Source organism: Schistocerca piceifrons, chromosome X, assembly GCF_021461385.2.
Source record: "Schistocerca piceifrons isolate TAMUIC-IGC-003096 chromosome X, iqSchPice1.1, whole genome shotgun sequence".
Classification (NCBI taxonomy): Eukaryota; Metazoa; Arthropoda; class Insecta; order Orthoptera; family Acrididae; genus Schistocerca; species Schistocerca piceifrons.
Window position 1 is genome coordinate 505,972,643 of NC_060149.1, and position 20,384 is coordinate 505,993,026.

Genomic DNA, 20,384 nt, shown 5'->3' on the forward strand with positions numbered 1-20,384 from the left:
CAAAATGAAAGAAAGAAAAACAAGTCAATTTATTATATTTCACAGATGGTGGACACTCACACTATTTTGGAGTAAAAGATTGATGTAGAGTTGTTACTACTGCAATAACAGAACATAAGGTTATTAAATTTATTTGTGATTTATGTTTGCTACATTTAAAAGTTTGGGAAAATTTAATATACATACACCAAACTATTCAGTTAAAAATCCATTATACATCAAATTACCAGAGAAAAATTCATAGAAAGGTTTTAAAAATTATCAACATACACAAAAATTCCAATTGTTAGTTATGGTGAATTTGAAAGTTTACTATTAAAAATGGGTAACTGGCAACCATACCCAGAGGAGTCAAATATAATGAAACATCAAAAACGTAAACCATGTGAAGTTCGTTTCCTTACATAAAATACATCGATGGACGTTATAGAAATCAAGTCATAAAGGGTGGCATGAATAACAATGTTCTAAATATTGTGAAAGTATTTGTGCCAACATTAACGATGGAGGAAAAGAGTTAGAATTACTTCCAACAGTATAGAGCATCTACCCATGTAACTGACTTACCCTTGGGGCGAATTTACACAATCTTCATGCCTAATGAAATGAAAGAGCCAAGTCCAGTTGCAGCCATGGAGGATGACATAGGTCACCTTACCTGACAGTGGGTGACTACTTTGTGTGGGTGACCCTAAGGTCTCAGATGTATTGCAACTACCCTTGGGGTCTTTAACAATTGCAGCAGTAAATTTTGGATGATATTCCACCGATTTCAGCAGTCCAGCTTGATAGTACCTTCAGCAACTTGCTCACTGCAGCCCAAATGTGCCAAGACACGAATGGATGTGTCTTTCAACATCTGGTTTAATCAGGATAGTACTGTATTCCCTTTGCTCTGGTGTGTTTCTTTGTAACTTGGAACTGCATTCTATGGGACACTTTCTTTCCCCCACCCGTTATATAGAGGCCAAAATGTCTAATAATTTTTTGAATGTATGAAGAAAGACGTTGAAGATAGGGAAAAAAGTATTTTAAAATTAAAAGAATGAAACCATTAACAGATGAAGAAAATCAAGTTGATCCAAAACACGTTCATAATGTGGATATTAATTTTGATAAGAAAACAAATAAGGTGACGGTCATTACACTTATAACTATGTAAATCACCTATTTAATAAATACAATTTAAAACTAAAACATCTTAGTTTTGTACCTATTTATGTACATAATTTATATGATCCACATCTAATTCTGAAAGAGCTTATTTATGATGGAAAAGACTTAAAATTACTACCAACTAATGAAGTTAGATTTATCAGTTTTTGTAAAAAAAGGAAAGTTTGAAATTGTAGTGATACAGTTAGATTTATGGCTTTTTTGCTTGATAAACTGTGATCAAATTGAGGAAAAGGTCAAATCACAAACAGTAGAAACATTTTGCCAAAAGTATGTTTATTTAGTAGATAAAATTAGTTTATCTGTGAGATTGTGTTTGTGACTGGATAAAATTTGAAAAGACATGACTTATATCCAAATGAGAATTTTGAAATAAACTAAATGAATGTGATATTAGTAATGAATATTATAAATATGTGAGTTACCTTTACATTCATCAATGGTATAATTACATTGTTATTTACAGTAAAAGTACCAACGTTTTCTTTAACTTTTTGACATCTTTTCAAAGGGCTTGATATTTGATTGAGCTATAGATTAGAATAAACGTAGAGATGTATAATTTTACCCCAATTTAGCTTACTTTTTATCTCAAATGTAATTATCAAACATTAAGGGGGTCTTTTCACACCCTCTTTGCCATGCTCTTGCATATTAAATTGAATTTGGTGAAAGCTATTTTTATCAAAATTTCTTGTATCTGCTCGTGTGTGCTTTCATTTAATTAGTAATTCTTAAGTGGTAATCAATAAGTGGATTATATCAAATGAGTGATAAATTTTTTTCTAAAAAATGGAGAAATTGCATCAAATTTCTGTACAAATTTATTTGTAGCTATATATAGAATTATCGTGTGATTTGAAGCAAAATTCAAAAAAATAATTTGATGAAATTTTTGTTAAGTTATCAAACTAAATAACCAATATTCTGATTATCATGAAAAGGCATTCACACTAAAAGTTCATAATATGAATTCAGTATGGTTATATTCATATTTATTCACATATTTTATGTTTTTTGTGTTATCTTTTTCATTATCACGATATTTTGTTGTTCCTTATTAATTCTTTTGTAACATATATATGCTATGGTGTTAAATTATTTATTTGCTCTAGTTCATAATTATAGTAATGGAAATAAATAAATGACGTATAGCAAAATAAGAAGAGCAGATTTAATTTTACTTACAACAATTTTAATGAAAATACCATAGAAAGGTATACAGATATAAATGGAAACAATTACCTTACATTAAAACTATATAGAATTATGGATCTTCCCAGAATACTGATGGTATGTCATTAAAAAATTTTTACATTTACAACTGAGGTTACTGAGATTCAAGAAATAGTTAAATAAGGAAGCTATCGAAAAATGGCTACATATTTAAAATGTTGATAGCGGCATAGGCTTGTTAGATTCAATTTTTATAATGCAGCAAAGCCAAAAATTACGAATTTGGTGAAACAAAAATTAAAAAATTACATAATTGCTATATGATAAGTTTTATACCTTTCTATGAATCAATAATGAAATCAGATTCTGTAAAAATGCTGTGTCATTTAAATTTCAAACATACAAAGATACGATTGTAAATGAGAAATTTGTAAAGAAATTTTAAAAAATGAGAAGAAAGAAGTAGTATCGCAAATGTGTGAATTTCAAGTTCATAGTTTTCGTTACACTTTAAATAGAATTCCTGGGATTAAAATTAAAATTAAATAAATATCTTCAAAGAGATATATATTTATTTCTGGGGATATATAAATGGCTTATATTGACTTAAAATTGATCATAAATTTTATTTCTCGTCAATAAAATCAATATTATATACTGCAAATAAAAATATTTTCGGAATTGCGAAGAATAAATGTGTCACTGTTGGTATTAATTAGAATCATGAAAATTTCGAATATCCAATTATTTTAATATTATTGGGGATATTGGGTTTAACATTAATGTATCAGTTAATGTTTATTTGTTGATGGAAAATTCCAAGATTATCTATTAGAATAATAAAATGTAAGAAAGAAATATATGGGAATTTAGTAAATTTCAAGTATGTTGACCATTCACACTATTATTGGATAAAAGATTTATCTATCTACATTTTATCTGAAATACAAGAAATAAGGAATCAAAATTTATTTGTGATTTGTATGTGTTACATTGTAATAATGATAAACTTTAGCGAACAAAGCATTTTTAAGTTGAATAACCAGATAAAAAGTCATATTTCAGTTCAAAATATTACAAATATATTCAAAAAATTCCGTTTGTGCATGATAAATTTATTAAAGGTTATGGATAATTGCCAACTAAATCCTGAAAAATCATGTGTGCTGAAACGGAAAAAACCTGAATCAAGTGGTTTTTGTTATTATACAATTATGTAATTGGTTATTTTAGAAATCCAAATATGTGTAATTTAAAAATGTATTGAACATGTAAAGAGAAAAGATGATGAATTTGAGAAAATTTGTTTCAAATCTGAACCAATGAAGCCATTAACTAATGTAGAAAATTCAAATCATGATGTATCTGAAACACGGTTGTCAAGTTCATTTTTATATATACAAGAGTATAGATCATCTCAGAGTTATGATCATTTAACTTGAAAATATATATATCTCTGTTTTACTGATGTTATTTACATAACATCCTAGTTAAGTGCTAATTTTCTTACAACATTTTTCAGTATATGAATCATATTTGTTTGTATAACAGCATGTCTTTGACGAAAAAGGAATGGTTATATAACAAATAATTAAGATGTTGTTGTGGTCTTCAGTCCTGTGACTGGTTTGATGCAGCTCTCCATGCTACTCTATCCTGTGCAAGCTTCTTCATCTCCCAGTACCTACTGCAACCTACATCCTTCTGTATCTGATTGGTGTATTCATCTCTTGGTCTCCTCTTGAAGATAGTTATATTACTTTCCATAAATGAAAGGTAGATCTGAGAATGTGATTTGTTCATACAGTTAGATTGATTACACCTTCACTTGATAAAACTGTTATCATTTCTAAAAGAATACTTGATAAGAAATATAAGAAAACTTTTGGCAGAAAATCTAGTAATTCTTTAAATTAAAAAGTAGTCCATCCTTGTGATTCTATGAAGAACTGAAAAAAAAGTTGAAGATACAAAGCTTCTTTTGCAATGAGAATTTTATAATACAGTAACTGAGTCTATTATTATTTCAAAGTATTATAAACAGGCAAAATTAGTTTAAGAAAAATATAGTACAGAAAATATTGGTAGATATTATTTCTATGTTACAAACTGAAGTTTTTCTTTTTACCAGTTATTTGAAAGTTGAATATTCAAAGCAAAACTAGAAATAGAGCTTATTAATTACATCACTCATGGTATTTTGCCACATTAGGAATAGCTCGAGATTCAGTGATGAAATCGACTGAATTTAAATTACATTAATTAAATGATTAGAATTAGACATACTTATATGAATATAATTATCGAAAATGTGTTGAACATGTTGTACCACAATGTTATAAAATATATGAATACTCAAATAGAAGAATTTAAAAGGTACAAAGAACAAAAAATTAAAATATTAAAAATATTTTAATGTAAGTAAATGATAAAGTTGTGCTATGAATAAAAATTTACCCTAAGATGATATTTAAGGCCAAAATACAAATTTAAGCTAATTCTGGACATGAATATATATTTAAAACTGAATTATAATATTCAAAAACTTGACATGTTTCACATAAAGATTTACCATTAGCTCCTGAGATTAAAATTAGAACCGGAAATAAAGGACCAGTTCGTCAATATTAGTAAATGAAAAAAAGTAGATATTTCATAATATAATTCTTAAACAATATTTAGTTCTCGTTACATAATTAATGAGTATGCATGAAGTTATAAATTTAAACAATCGAAGTGTTTGAAGAAATAAATATGTTTCTATTATGTAATCAGAACATAATGGAAAATACGTTTTTAGAAGCAGATTTCTATAAATGAATGAATAATTAAGTGTCTGTAAAAATGATGAAGAACATTAAAAAATAGATTACTTATAGCATTTGTTTCGAATTGAAAGTAGTGTAAAAAGATTATAGCAAAACATAATTTTAAAGGAAGATTAAAGTTTCACAAATATATTTTAAATTCGTACTAATGAATCTAGAATTGCATTTAATAGAACAATCTTTGATTGAGTATACACAGTTTATTTATAGATCTGATGAAAGTTTTTCCATAAAATGCTACTATTAGAAATTATAAAGAAGTTATTGAACTTTCTTATTGAGGTATTGATAGTTATTTATACAATATAAAAAGTGATGAATTTTACAAGGTGATAAAAAAATACTTGATAAAATTGATAAAAGTGATGTTGTGAAAGGTAATATACCCAATATTCTACCAGTAGATAAAATGTTTTTAATAGAATTAAGTATGAATGTAATGGAAGAGTAATACAGTTAATTAGTGGTTCTGATTCCAAAAAGTGTATTTATGAGCCGGCCGAAGTGGCCGTGCGGTTAAAGGTGCTGCAGTCTGGAACCGCAAGACCGCTACGGTCGCAGGTTCGAATCCTGCCTCGGGCATGGATGTTTGTGTTGTCCTTAGGTTAGTTAGGTTTAACTAGTTCTAAGTTCTAGGGGACTAATGACCTCAGCAGTTGAGTCCCATAGTGCTCAGAGCCATTTGAACCATTTTTTTTTGTATTTATGAAATTGGTGATATATATGAAATAAAATTTAATGGGGCCAAAGAAAGTGATGTTAATAATAAATGTTTAGAAGAACAAAAAAATTTATTTAATGATATTGAAAAATATAGGATTGAAATTTATTCAGCTGACATTAGTAAGAGAGATTTGCCCACCTGCTGATAATGGATATGTTTTGGAAAAAAAGCCAGATCCAGTACAATATGAACACGTTACCATTCTTTATTAGTACTGTTTTTATAAGAAGTTGATAGCGTATTTGCGAAATGGGGCTACTTTATAAGAGATTGTTTATTTTTAATTTATTATATTTTCTTGATCAAATTTTCCACAATTACTTTAATATTTGACTTTCCACGATAGATCTGAATAAAAATGATCAAATCTGTTGTAATGAATTCACACTTTGAGGTCATCCTTCATTTTTGCAATAGTAATAATTTTGAATATGTCTTTGTTGGTTCATGACTTGTAATTCGTATTAAATGTTTATTGCAGTAATACATTGAACTATGTGTTCCATATTCAGGCAGAAATCTACTAGTGTTACACAGCTTTTTGAATTATCATTTTGACATTATGTGCATATTATCATATAACTATGTTTTGTAGACATCTGAAACAAATACTACAATTGATTTCTCAGTGTCACATGCTTTACACTAGTTTGGTTTTATTCAGTTCGATTTATACAGAAAAAAATTTATGAGCAAAAAATTAACTATGAAATAAAAAGTAATTATCTGTATTAAAATTTATTTCTTTTGAACGAATTTGTTTACACTGATTAACAAATATTATTGGTAGTGGATAAAAGTATAATTCTAGTTTTTTGAAGGGAAGGTATAGCAAAAATATCTAAATGTAAAAATCCAAATGGTAATGTTATAAAGTATTTAGAAGAAAATGAAGAATTAATATTTAAAGGGTTCATAGACATCGCAACTTGTTACTATGGGATTCAAGGTATCATAGATTTTGTAGATAGATACGATTTATTAAGATATATTATTTATTTTTGTATGAGTTTTTTGATGTTTAATTTTATCCTCTAAATAGGAGAAGGTATAAAATCTAGTGACATTGTACCACCAAGTGAATATGAAAGTGAATATAAGCTATAAAACTGCAAAGCGAAATACAATGAAGTAGCAGGTTAGGACAAGGAAGAAAAACCTAAAGGAAATTGTATGCAACAATTACAGAGAAAAAATTAAAAATTTAGGACATCATAAATTGAAGAGGTAGATACTATTACATTTAATGATGAACAATAGAAAAATTAAGTAAATTACATAAGAAAACAGATGTAAAATTAAGTATAATAAATAACCACGATTTGTACACCATATAATTAACAGAAAATACCATCAACTTTTATTTTTTCAAACAGGAAGATTACAAAAGAGTGAAATAAATTAAAGACAGACCATCAAATTGTTTAGAAATGTTAAGAAGTAATTATGAACCAATTCCAATATATTTACCCCAAGATATGTAAGAAAAAATAAAAAAAATTCTTGTCATAATTATCTTAATATTTTGAATGATTGCACACAAGAACTGTTATACATTGATGTACTTAACTTTAATCAAAGTGTGTTCATAATTTTCTTTGCAATTAACACAACAATGCATACCTGTTCACCACACTCTCTTCAGTTAATTGATATATGTATATAAGTAACCCCCGATTAAGTTCATACGAAAATAAAAAATTAAAACAAATTTTTTCTTTTAATGCTACAGATTGATTTATAAATGTTTTCATAAGTTATTTCTTCTATTTTTACTTACCTGTTATGTTAAATAATATGTATGTAACTATTTAAAGTATTTAAAATTATATTTACATTTTTAACATTTTGTACAATATATTCATCAAAAGATTTTTTTAAAATTCATGTTTGCCAAAATTATCTGTGGATTGATTTATTTCAAATATTTCTGTTAATGAATTGACTGTATTATCCATATCAAAAATTCCTTTAAGTTTAATAATTGTAACTTTTTCTAAAACATCTGAGACATTTTACCTATGTTTTCATATGATACTGCCGATGTTTGGAAACATATCAGTTATAGTTATTTAATGTTTATATCCTTAAAGAATACTATGTGTTTTGTTTTTTCTTCATTTTTGTTAGACATTTTAAACTTTCCCTTATGTATTTAAACTAAATCCGTTTCACATAAGTCATATTCTTCAAACGAAATAATAGTCCAACTTTTAATATTCTTTCTTATTTGTCTATGTAGTTTTTCGTAGATAGCTTTCTGATTACAATTAACAACTTTTTTAAAAAATTAACTTTTTATTTTTTCAAATTATTCTAAACCCTTAAAACATTTGTTTTCCGTTTGTGATTGTTGATGTGTGTGGGTGGAGATTCAGTAAATATTTGCTTTTTCCGAAACGAAGGATAATTTTTCCTTTACATATATTGAAAGGTTAATAATAAGGAACAGAAATTTAACCAAATTTATTTAATATTTCAACTATAGGGAAACTAGAATCTTTTATTTATTCAGTTTCAGAATTTGATTTATCACTATTTTTGTTCATTGGTTAGTAGTTATTATTGGTTAAAGCGTACTGAACTTACCTATAATAGTATTAAATACGGAAAACTGTATTTTGCCAATAATGACTTTTTTTAATGGGAAATACACAATATGTTACAAATTTTAATTTCAAGTTATAATTGTAATTTCTGTTACTTATGTATCATATGCCTTATTTTTTATTCATTAAACTCACCTAAACGAGTACTATATGTTGAATAAATGTTAATGATATCTATTATAACCTTGTATAGTATTATCATTAATTATATTTCGTTTGTTTATTTGTGTATAAGGCTTTTGCAAGTAGATTTTATTGAGTCTATTTCTAAAAATTATGCCAACCACTGCAACACCTCATGTCATATATATCTGCATTTGTGTGTGTGTGTGTGTGTGTGTGTGTGTGTGTGTGTGTGTGTGTGTGTGTGTGTGTGTGTGTTTTGTGTGTTGTTTAAACTCTTTACTTTTTATTTCGAATATTTCCATTGTTAGATTTTTGTTACATGTATCATAATAATTCATATATTGTCATCTTATAAATATGTACTATATATATCTGTAATATCATTAAAATTTAAATCACCACCAACAAATTAATGACATATTTGGTTTAATTTGCATCAACCTGCAATTATAACTATTACAATAATGTAGAGTATTTGTGACTAATCACTTTGGTATTTTTGAATCAGAGTAAAATGCTCTCTAACTATATCCCAGTTTCCAAGAATGAAATCATCAATAATTTCATTGTTATCTGAAATAAAAGCAACTATTTGTTTATTAACTTTTTGATACAGTCTGATAGATGCTTTATTTCTTGTTGATCTAAGGATTTAGAATCAACATAGAAAAGTTTGAATACTTGTCGCTAAAATGTAATTATCAATAATACATATTTTTCTTCTACAACCGTTTCATCTTACTATTGCACATGTAATTGAGTTTGTTAAAGTTTTACCATGTTTGTTTTTTATTTTTTATCAAGAAGTCTTACTTTTGATTCCAAACAGTTTTCTTTTAATTGCTAAAAGTTAATTAGTAACTCATGAGTTGAATGTTTCATTTAAGTGGTAACTATTATTTCTATAAAACGTATTGAGTAATAAAAAATTATAGTGATTTCTCATTGGTTGGTTGTTGTACAACATTGTTTTCTACAAATTTAATATCAGCAAATAATAAATTATGTTGTGATTGAGAAAGAATAGAATTCTTTCTCGTAAATGTAGGATAAAATGTATGGAAGGAATTTTTCACAGAAAAAAGTGGAATTTATACAATAAATCACATGAATGTTTATTTAGGGATATTGAAAGTAATGTTAAACTGAATATGGACATAAAATATAGTGTTCTAAGTAGTTAGAGTTGTAGTGTGACAGATGCTGGCAGAGGACACGTGATTTGGTTAGTGATTTAGGTTGAAATGAGATTAGAAAATCATATGAAGGGGAATGAAGGTAATATTTTTGTATTTAGTTGCACTCCAGTTGCACGTAGTTTGGAACCATTATTGAATCAGACGTCCATATCATGGATTTTTCATAAAAGATGGAGTAATCTTCTTTGTAAGGTATTTTTTAATATTTATTAATTATTTGTTTAACATTTGAGAGAGTAAGTGTTTGATATCAATGTTACCCTTTGTTAAATGGCTCTGAGCACTATGGGACTTAACATCTATGGTCATCAGTCTACTCTTTGTCAATGTTAATGAGTGTTGCAACATGAATTACATACCAGTAATAAAACATCAGATGATTTAAAAACAGTTTGTTAAAGAAAAATGTCACCTCAGAGCATTGTGCACATCCTTGATCCAAGTAATTTTTTATTTAAAGAGTGTCCCACTCAGTGATGTGTATAAAATAGTTTACTTGTTGTCTGGAGCATTGCACTAAGCTTTTAGCAACTGCAGTTAGAAATTTTCAGCTGACACAAAGAGAGCAACAAGCATCATGTTTCCAAGCATTACATTATGAAGTAAGATATATTCATCTTAGGACCAGTTTGCTACGAAAATTATTGACACCCAGGGCCCATTTCATGATCAGCATTATAAGACAGATCATTAACACACAGGAACACTTAATTTAATTAAAGTGATTGACAGTAAAGTTCCAGGTTTAATTAGTTTGGACATATTCAGAAAGGTCATAAAACAGGTCCAAAAATCATGTTGTATTCTCGCAGGCAGATATATCTGGGTTTTCTCAGAGCTGGAAATGCCCAAAGTCGCCTATAGCTAAACAACTGAACAGTTACAATCAATCAATCAAGTCAGTACGATTTCAAAAAGAAATAAAATTAAGTTTTAAAGGAAACTTTCACTTGGCAACAGCTCTGTTAGCTTTGGGCATTGGAGAATCTTTTGTGAATTTTGTAGTCAGTTATGTACACTGCTCTTTGTAACATTTTATTCACAGTTAGTTTTTGCTCTGTGATTATAATTTAATCATTTGTGTTTTCTTTGACATACAAATCAACATGCATAATTTTGACAATTTACTGACTTGTGAATATTGTTCTTTATTGTGATGCCATGTAAGATGTTTAACAGTAGTTTAGTACCTGTATTGTTCAAACATCAGCTATGTCCTATTCAACAGAAAATAATACCACAATTTCTGAGGAATTATTGCATCCCATTTTAGAAAATTACACAAACTCTGCAATGCAAGAGGCAGATTGTTCCCTCACAGACAGCGAATCTCCAACAAATATGGAAACGTTAGCCAATCCAAATAGCAGTGTGTTTGCAGGTCTAAATATTTATTTCGTCAATGGTGTACCTACTTCAGCTTAACAAGTTTTAGATTCCAGAAAGGCAGAATCTTCCACAATAAAGACATGGCAAAGTCAGGTCAGAACAGAAGTAGAGAATGTGGATATTGATGAACAATCCGCTCATCACACAGTGATTAACGGAAATTCTTTACAGGCCAGTGATATTGGAACTGTACTTCAGATTTTACTTTCAGAAAACGAGAAAATTCAAGTGACCCAACAACAATTAAGTAATAAAATGTTAGTGACACATCTTAACACAAAACAGAAAGAAAGTTACAAAATTCTCGCTAGTCAGGTATCAAGTCATACTGACCTGAAATTATGAAAGCACAGTGAAATACTTGAGAAGCAACTAACAAACCACATTGACACGAAATTAATTAACATTAGTGACAATTTAGATGTGCTTACAGAAAACCAGACACAGTTGCAGACTCTATTTTCGCAACTAGTTGTTGAAGGAGGTATATCAGTTAAAACATATTAAAGGAACAATACACAACATGAAAGATTACCTTCTCAGCAAAAAAATGAAGTAGTTCTCAGTGCTGCAGGCACAAGACTGCTACATTAAACCTTCAAGCTTTTGGAACAGATCAGTCATTTGGAATCTGAAATTAATAGAGTCGGCAATGAAACTACGACGCAATTGCAATCTCTAACAGAACAAAAAGAAGACATTGCACAGAAAGTTTAACAATTGGTGCTTAACACAGAGTCAAATTCAGCAGGCACACTTCCACACCTTTCACACAAACAGAAGGATTCCTTCATTACAGCGATTTCAATATGACCAGAAAATGGTGAACTACATCAATGCACAGGACAGTAACACATTAAAAAGTAATCTTGCCAATATTGCAAAAATCATGGCACATGAACAAATCATTTGTGATTCTTCAAGTACTTTTCATGGACAGTCAGGTGGATTTACATTTGATGGAAACTTAGGCAGAATGAAAAGAATCAGGGACTTTGAAACAGAACAGCGATAATCGCAAACATCTTGCAATAGAAACGATCTACAAAATTCTCCAAGACATGACGAATTCGACTATGAACATGTTCTTTCTGTACGAAAATACAAAGTTTTTTAAAATGAAAATACTGACTTACATCCATTAGATTGTATACAGGAATTCTCTTTTTCTTTACCCTAGCTTGGCCAGTAACACACAAATTACAGTTCATTTTCAGTTTTTTATAAAGCAAACCCATTCTTTACCTCCAGCCTGGGCAGTAATTCACAAATTATAGTTCGTTAGTAGTTTTTTAGAAGATGAACCCGCCATGCAAATGCACCCTATAGCCAGTTAATGCTGTTGTGCTGAAGAATTCCACAACACATTTTCAATGGAGTATTGATTGGAAACGACACAACGAGGAGTCAAAAATCAATTAATCACCCTATCCAATTCTGAGAATTCGCAGTTCGTGACAATTACACAATTTTTTTAAGTATTTGCTGCAACAGAAACAGCTTTTGACTGAGCCATACAGTCAGCTCTCATTCAACTTTGTGTCTCAGAACTTCCTCCTTCATTACATGTTTCTTTACTCACAGGTCGACAAAAAAAGTGTTAATGCATTCCACAAGCTACTTCACTTACTTGAAGTTCAGCAGTCTGACTACTCTTACAGCAGCAAAAATTTCTCTCAAAACAACAGGGATTACAATGGGAATAGGAATCAAGATTATAACAGATTCCTTAATAACAGACACAGTGGACGATATGGTATTAGTCAACAACATCAGAATAGAAGACATTGCACAGAAAGTTGAACAATTGGAGCTCAACACAGAGTCAAATTTGGCAGGCACACTTCCACACCTTTTCCACAGACAGAAGGATTTCTTTCATTACAGCGATTTCAATATAACCGGCAAATAGTGAACAACATCAATGCACAGGACATTAACAGATTAAAAAGTAATCTTGCCAATATTGCAAAAATCATGGAACATGAACAAAACCCTTGTGATTCTCCAAATACTTTTCATGGACAGTCAGATGGATTTACATTTGGACCAAATTTAGACAGAATGAAAGAATTTTAACAGACAGCCTCTGTACAGTCAGCAACAAAACATAATTTCGCTGGCGACAACCAACAGTTTCAGCAATAACATATTGGCAGTCACAATTCGTCTCAGCAAAATTATGGATGACAGCAAAATTACAATAAAAATAATTAGGGAACATTTATGTTCATTGAAATAATGAGTGACACTCTAATCGTCACAACCATGCAACAGAAGGCATGACAACAGACGACAGTCAGAATTACAGACACAGTAACAGTAATGACAAGAGGCAAAATGATGGTTGTGGACAACAAGAACACTATATATTGAATGAACTAGATTGTCGCTTCCATCCTCCTGACAGACAATTACTAGAATCTCAGCATTCTGTAGATGTCCATGGCAAAACGTCGTCTACAGACAATATGAACACAGTAACAGAACATATTATCACATTGGTAAACAAAATAGAGACTTTATTGCAGGAAACAGAAGAGCCACAAAAAATGTGTACCATCCGATTATCAACACACCACTTGACTCACATAATTTCACTACCACTGTAATTGACTGTGGATCTTCAGTTATAGCGATTAGTGCTGCAGCATTAAATAAATGCAATGTGGATAATTCTTGCTCTACATTCCCATTACAAAAGACTAGTGTTGGTGGAGCAGTTTCTGGAAAAGGAGCAGATGTAAAACTAGAAATTGCGTTATAGCTTCAGCAGAGCATTTCAGTGGAGGACCAGGAAATTAACAGATTAGAGATTTTCTGTATGCACAAAGAGTAGAGAATGGTTTACATCATTTTCCACTGACACATCTTTTGCTACCGACAGTGCAGATGAAGAATCTAATTTCGACATTCTACAGGCAATCCAAGCCAAGGTAGACGATTGTCAAGCAGCAACAGACGAAGACAAACAACAGTTACAAGAAGGCTTATGGTCACATTCCCATGTTTTTGAAATGTACCAGGCACTATGCGAGGATTTGTGCATGAATTTCAAGTAAAACCTCATAAGAATTTTGTTTCAAAGCGTTAATCAGTACCTTTTACTTATAGAGATAAAGTGAAACAAGAATTAGAATCCATGCTCGCACAAGGCGTTATTAAACTGGCGGCAAGGCCATATATCACCCCATTACACGTGGTTCCTATAAAACACGGATTGTTGGATCCTATATTAGATTCACGATAGATTAATGACATTATAATTCCAGAAATAGATACACCACAGACACTTGATGAATTGCTGCAAAAGTTTCGAGGAGTAACAATATTTTCTATTCGAGATTTAAAGTCTCGATTTTGCTAAACTGAACTTCACCTCAGATGTCGTAAATACACTACCTTCTTATGCTTTGATAATTCTTATCAATTCTGCAAATTATGTTTTGGCCCTACCATATCATTAGCAGCTATCATTCGTGGCATGAATACTATCCTTCCATTTGTTTTAAAAGGAAGGATCACAAGTATGTCAATAGCGGAAGCAATTTGGCTTAATAGTATTTTGAATGCACTACTGGATACATTCTCACGCCAGGGTGTTACAGTCAATTTACGTAAATCAGAGTTTGGAAAATAATGTACTAAGTTTTTAGGACACATCATTTCTGTTGATGGAATTGAACCTGGCCCAGATAAACTTCAAGCTCTCTGTGACATCACTGTTTCCACGACTAAAAACAACTACAAAGCTTCCTTGGCCTCATTTTTTTAGGATTTTCATTCATCATTCAGTTTTGGATATACTAGGATTTTGTCAACTATGTGGTTAAATATTCAAATTGGTTCTGTGATGATCAGGCACTAACTGAATTTCTGAATTTGAAACATGCTTTATTGAATGCCCCTGTATTACCATGCCCAAATCTTTCCAAAGATTATTATATTGCAACAGATGGTTCCAAAACGACCTTTGTCATTCATCTCTTCCAGGAAATATAAGAAAATGGAGTAATCGTCACGAAAAGTGGTGACTTTGCCAGTTGTGTGCTTGCCCCAGCAGAAAGAAATTATTCCATTACAGAACTCGCAACATTATCAATCGTCTGGGCTTATACAAAATTTCGTTACATCTTATATGGTAAACATGCGAAAGTGTATACAGTCCACTGTGAAATTCAGTTCCTCATGTCTGCTAAAGTTCCACATGATCGTCTTGGACAATGGAAACTTCATCTATAGGAATTCAATTGCACAGACATCCATATTCCAGGCACTAAAAATATAGTCGCTCACGCTTTATCAAGATCTCTTAATGGTTTTCAAACGATTGCTTCTACACAATTTCCTCAGTCAAATTTCAGTCTTCTTTACACTCAGCAAGCTGCGTTTGAAAATTTTATGTCCTCTGCACTAAAACATGTTGCCAATGAACATAAGGATAGAGTGTGAAAGAATATCAAACAATTGTGTCATAAAAAACAGAAATCTACTATCTGATGTCATTACTTGGTACGAAATCACATCCTTTTCAAGCGTTTAAAACAGTAAGACGTAGCAGCTCTGTATTCCTGAGAACCTTGTCATCAAACTGATATGGTATATAGATCTGAGCTATACTGATTATGGACCAAGAAAGTGTTTCCTCATACTTCATCTAACGTCCTACTTAATGAATATGGAGAAAAGAATTAGAATCATTCTGGTGAAATGCAAACCTTGTCAACAAGCAAAATCTTCCACTACATCACAATTGACCTTACTTTTCCCAATTATCCCCATTAAATTACGTCATTTAAAGGTGATCGACATCTATGGGTCTATTCCAAAGATCACAAAGGATTTTTCATACATATTTGTTGTAGTCGAGCTAACATCTAACTGGTTTTATTTATTCCACTTCTCAGAGCTACAGATAAAACTGTTTAATCTGCATTCACTAAGAATTTATTACCACAAATAGTACATGTAGAAAACGTTATATCTAAAATGGACTACAGTTTTGTTCTGCAACTTGGACACGTACATTGCACAACTGAAAGATTAAACCAATTTTTATTTCCAGGTACCACGCTTCCTCCAATGAAGAGGTAGGAAAGAGATAGGAAAACTATTTAGACTTTATTGCCATAAACAACATACTGAATGGGACAGATGTATTCAGATTTTTCAGGGCACCATTAATTCAATTCCTAATTATTTAACTTTGCTCTCACCACATTTGATTTTGAAGAATAAAAATCCACCAGACAAAGTAAAAGAGCGTCTTTCATTCCCCACATCACAGTGTTTAAGTCATCGAGAACTGATTGAAATTGCAATTACTAAATTAAAAATTGTAGCAGAAAGAGGAAAATGCTACAAAAGAAGGTAAGTCACGCTAGGAAATTCGAAGTAAGACGAAAAGTTTTAGTTGAAGCACACCAATTCTCTTGTAAAGCAGAGAACAAGGGTAAGAAATTTGCATTATTTTATAATGGATTCGACGAATTCCACATCCCAACGTACTACTTCTTCAAACACTTAGAATGAAAGCTTCAAGGGGCCTTCATCACATCACCAATATAAAACGGTTCATTGAGTGATTATTTTACTTTCTTTTGTCCTAATGATGACAACAATGCACCGGTATATAACAGTAACGTTATGACAACACGTATTTAATTTTTTTTGACACCAACAGTTTGTATATATTTAGTAGTTAAGATTTTTCTACAGGTTTTTTTTCATTCACATGTATGTGTACATAACAATATCAATTTCTTTGCCTTACCCGGTACTGTAAGTATATGTGTATGTTTATTTTCACTGTATCATGACTTTTATGTAATAGATATAGTGATTATCACAGTGCATAGACAACGTCATGTTCTAAGATAACTGACCTAGATCTTTACAGTCCATCGCTTTACAAGCATTGGTTATGTAAAAGAAGACAGCAATGATTTTTTCGTTAAAGACAAAGGCATCACACAAGATAAAAACAACACAAGAAACAATAACATCGAATTTTACATCTCATAATGCATTTTCTCTTGGAGCCTAGTGTACAGAAGTGTACAATAATGGATTCTAGACAGTAATGATAAAATGCGCAGTGTATATATTTTTGCACAGGTATAACATGTACTGTCAATAATTGGAGGAAATATTTAATTTCAGCATCTTGCAGTGAGGTACTCTAACACCAAGCCATAACCAGGGTTTCGTCAATGGCTATAGGAATTTTACTATAGGTGTCATATGTGAACTGAAGACTTCAGGTTTTATTATAGATGAAGTGATCTAGTATTTAAAACGATGCTTTATGGACTTTTGTAATGAGGATATGATGAGATAATAAGAATGAGGATAGCAACCCTTTTATGATCATTATCCAAACTATTGTGATTTATGGTATGAAGTATAGAATACTGATATTAGGGATTGTTACGGTTTATGTGACGATTTTTGTGGTGTCACCGCCAGACACGACACTTGCTAGGTGGTACCTTTTAAATCGGCTGCGGTCCGGTAGTATACGACGGACCTGCATGTCGCCACTGTCAGTAATTGCACACCGAGCGCCGCCACACGGCAGGTCTAGAGAGACGTACTAGCTCTCGTCCCAGTTGTACGGACGACTTTGCTAGCGACTACACGGACGGAGACTCTCTCATTTGCCGAGAATATAGATAGCATAGCCTTCAGCTAAGTCAATGGCTACGACCTAGCACGGCGCCATTAACAGTATATTGCATGTATCTAAAGAGTCTAACTTGTATCGCCAAGAGCGATGTACACCAATGATGGATTAAAGTTAAGTATTCCAGCAGCTACGTACTTTTCTTTATAGCATTCATTACGTATCCTGTTTCAGACCTCACGCCAGCCTGCGTGAGTTTAAGCGCGTGCCTTTCGGTTACCCGTCACTGTGGATTGGCTGTCTTGCCAGTCCACAACATTTTTGGCGACGAGGATGGGATTTCGCGTTCGTATTGCTCTAATTTACTTGTCATGGCTTCGCCACAATCTCCAGATGTACGTCCGAATTTTATCGCTTGCAGAATCAGCAGACGCAGGCGTTATTGGATGCCCTTGGACAGCTCGTCCAGGGTCAACGCGCAATGCAAACCGATGCAGCAGCCGCCGCTTCACCGCTACCGCAGCCACAACATGCTGTTGCACCCCCGTTTCAGCTCTACGATGCGGAGGTGGAAACGTGGACGGAGTGGTCTCGCCAGTTTGGATTTCATCTCGCCGCCTACAGAATTCAAGGTAACGAGCGACAGCCTCATTTATTGGCGTGTGTAGGGGTGCAAACGTACCGTGTGATAGTGAAATGCCTATGTCAAAGAATCAGTCAATGTAGTTGCAAAATGGTATACATTCTTTCGTACAAAACGTATGGCCGGTCAAACTAATCGGGAGTGGGTTGCAACTTTGCAAGGCCTTACAAGGGATTGTGCTTTCGAGTGTGAATGTGGACTCCCTTATTCAGATACTATGATGCGTGATGCAATTGCACAGAACGTTTCTGATGTTCGTATACGGGAACAAATTTTGAAACTAGTCAATCCCTCCCTTCAACAAGTGATAGACATATTGGATAGGCAAGACACGCTTGACTTTGCTCAGGACTCATTTGCAACTTCGCCCGCTGTGTGTCACATTAACCGGCCCGCCGGGTGAGCTGCACGGAACTGTAAACAGCCCTCGCGCACGTGCGCGCAGCCACGTGTCCCGCGCCAGCATGCAGATGCAGTAAAATCATGCCCGCAGTGTGCTACTAGACATTCGCGTGAGAATTGCCCGTCACGCCAAGCTATTTGCTTTTTCTGTAATCAAAAAGGACATGTTCAAAGTGTTTGCCAGAAAAAGCTCAGATCGGACATTCACAACCATTCCAGGCCCTTTGCTTCGCGCCGGAATCGAACCAAGACTACTCAGGCTCGTGAACCTTCGCCCATGGACATTCATGTCGTTAATTCCACTCCGCCCAGTGCCGCTCCTTCTAACAGTGGCTGTGTTCGTCCCACAAAAAGTGTGCGTCGACGTCGCCGGAAATCACGTCAATTAGCAAGTGATTCTGTACCAGTGTTTGTTCAAATTGCACGAGACAGTCGCTCTTGTCGTCAGCAGGACACTAAACTTTTTGTCGACTTGGACATTAATGGCAACGTGATCCCATTCCAGCTCCATACCGGAGCTGCAGTTTCATTGATCAATAAAAACACGTACAAACAACTGGGCACACCTCCGTTGCGTGCCACAAATGTTAAGCTCACTAGTTATTCAGGACAGCATCTCCCTGTGTTAGGACAGTGCAGCCTTCTTGCAACATACAAGGGACAAAGAAAACTTGTGTCATTTTACGTTCTTCGTTCTTCTTCTGCAGTGAACTTGTTTGGTTTGGATTTATTTCAGTTGTTTAACTTGTCTATAGTCAATCAGGTCCTATCAATGAACCAGACTGTGCCTTCAGCCAGTGTTTCTAGTCTATGTGAAGAATTTGCAGACATTTTTGCACAGGGCCTTGGTTGCGCTAAGAACTATGAAGCACATTTGGAACTGAAAGTCAACGCGCAACCGAAATTTTTCAGAGAGCGCAATGTTCCCCACGCATTGCGTGATGAGGTCGCAAGAACATTACACGATTTGGAATCTCAAGGTGTGATTGAATGTGCGCAATGCCTCTTCTATTTCAGCTCCGCTTCATCGCTTACGCCGTACAGGTGTTCCGTTTGTCTGGACGACGGAATGCGAACGCGCCTTTCGCCAGTTGAAATCGGCGTTGCTTTCTAATACACGCCATTCGAACCCCAGAAACCCCTTTTGTTGATGGTAGATGCATCGGATTTCGGGATCGGAGCAGTGCTTGCGCACAAAGATGGATCGCATGATCGCCCTATTGCCTTTGCGTCCAAATTGCTCTTGTCTGCGCAAAGAAATTATTCACAGATCGAGAAAGAAGCTTTGGCTCTCGTCTTTGGTGTTACAAAGTTTCACGATTTCTTGTATGGTCGTCACTTTACCATCATCACAGACCACAAACCTTTGACATCGCTTTTTCATCCGAACAAGCCTGTACCTCCACGTACAGTGCAGAAATTTATTCGCTGGTCAATTTTCCTCTCGCAGTACCGCTTCGATATCTTGTATCGGTCCACTGCTAAGC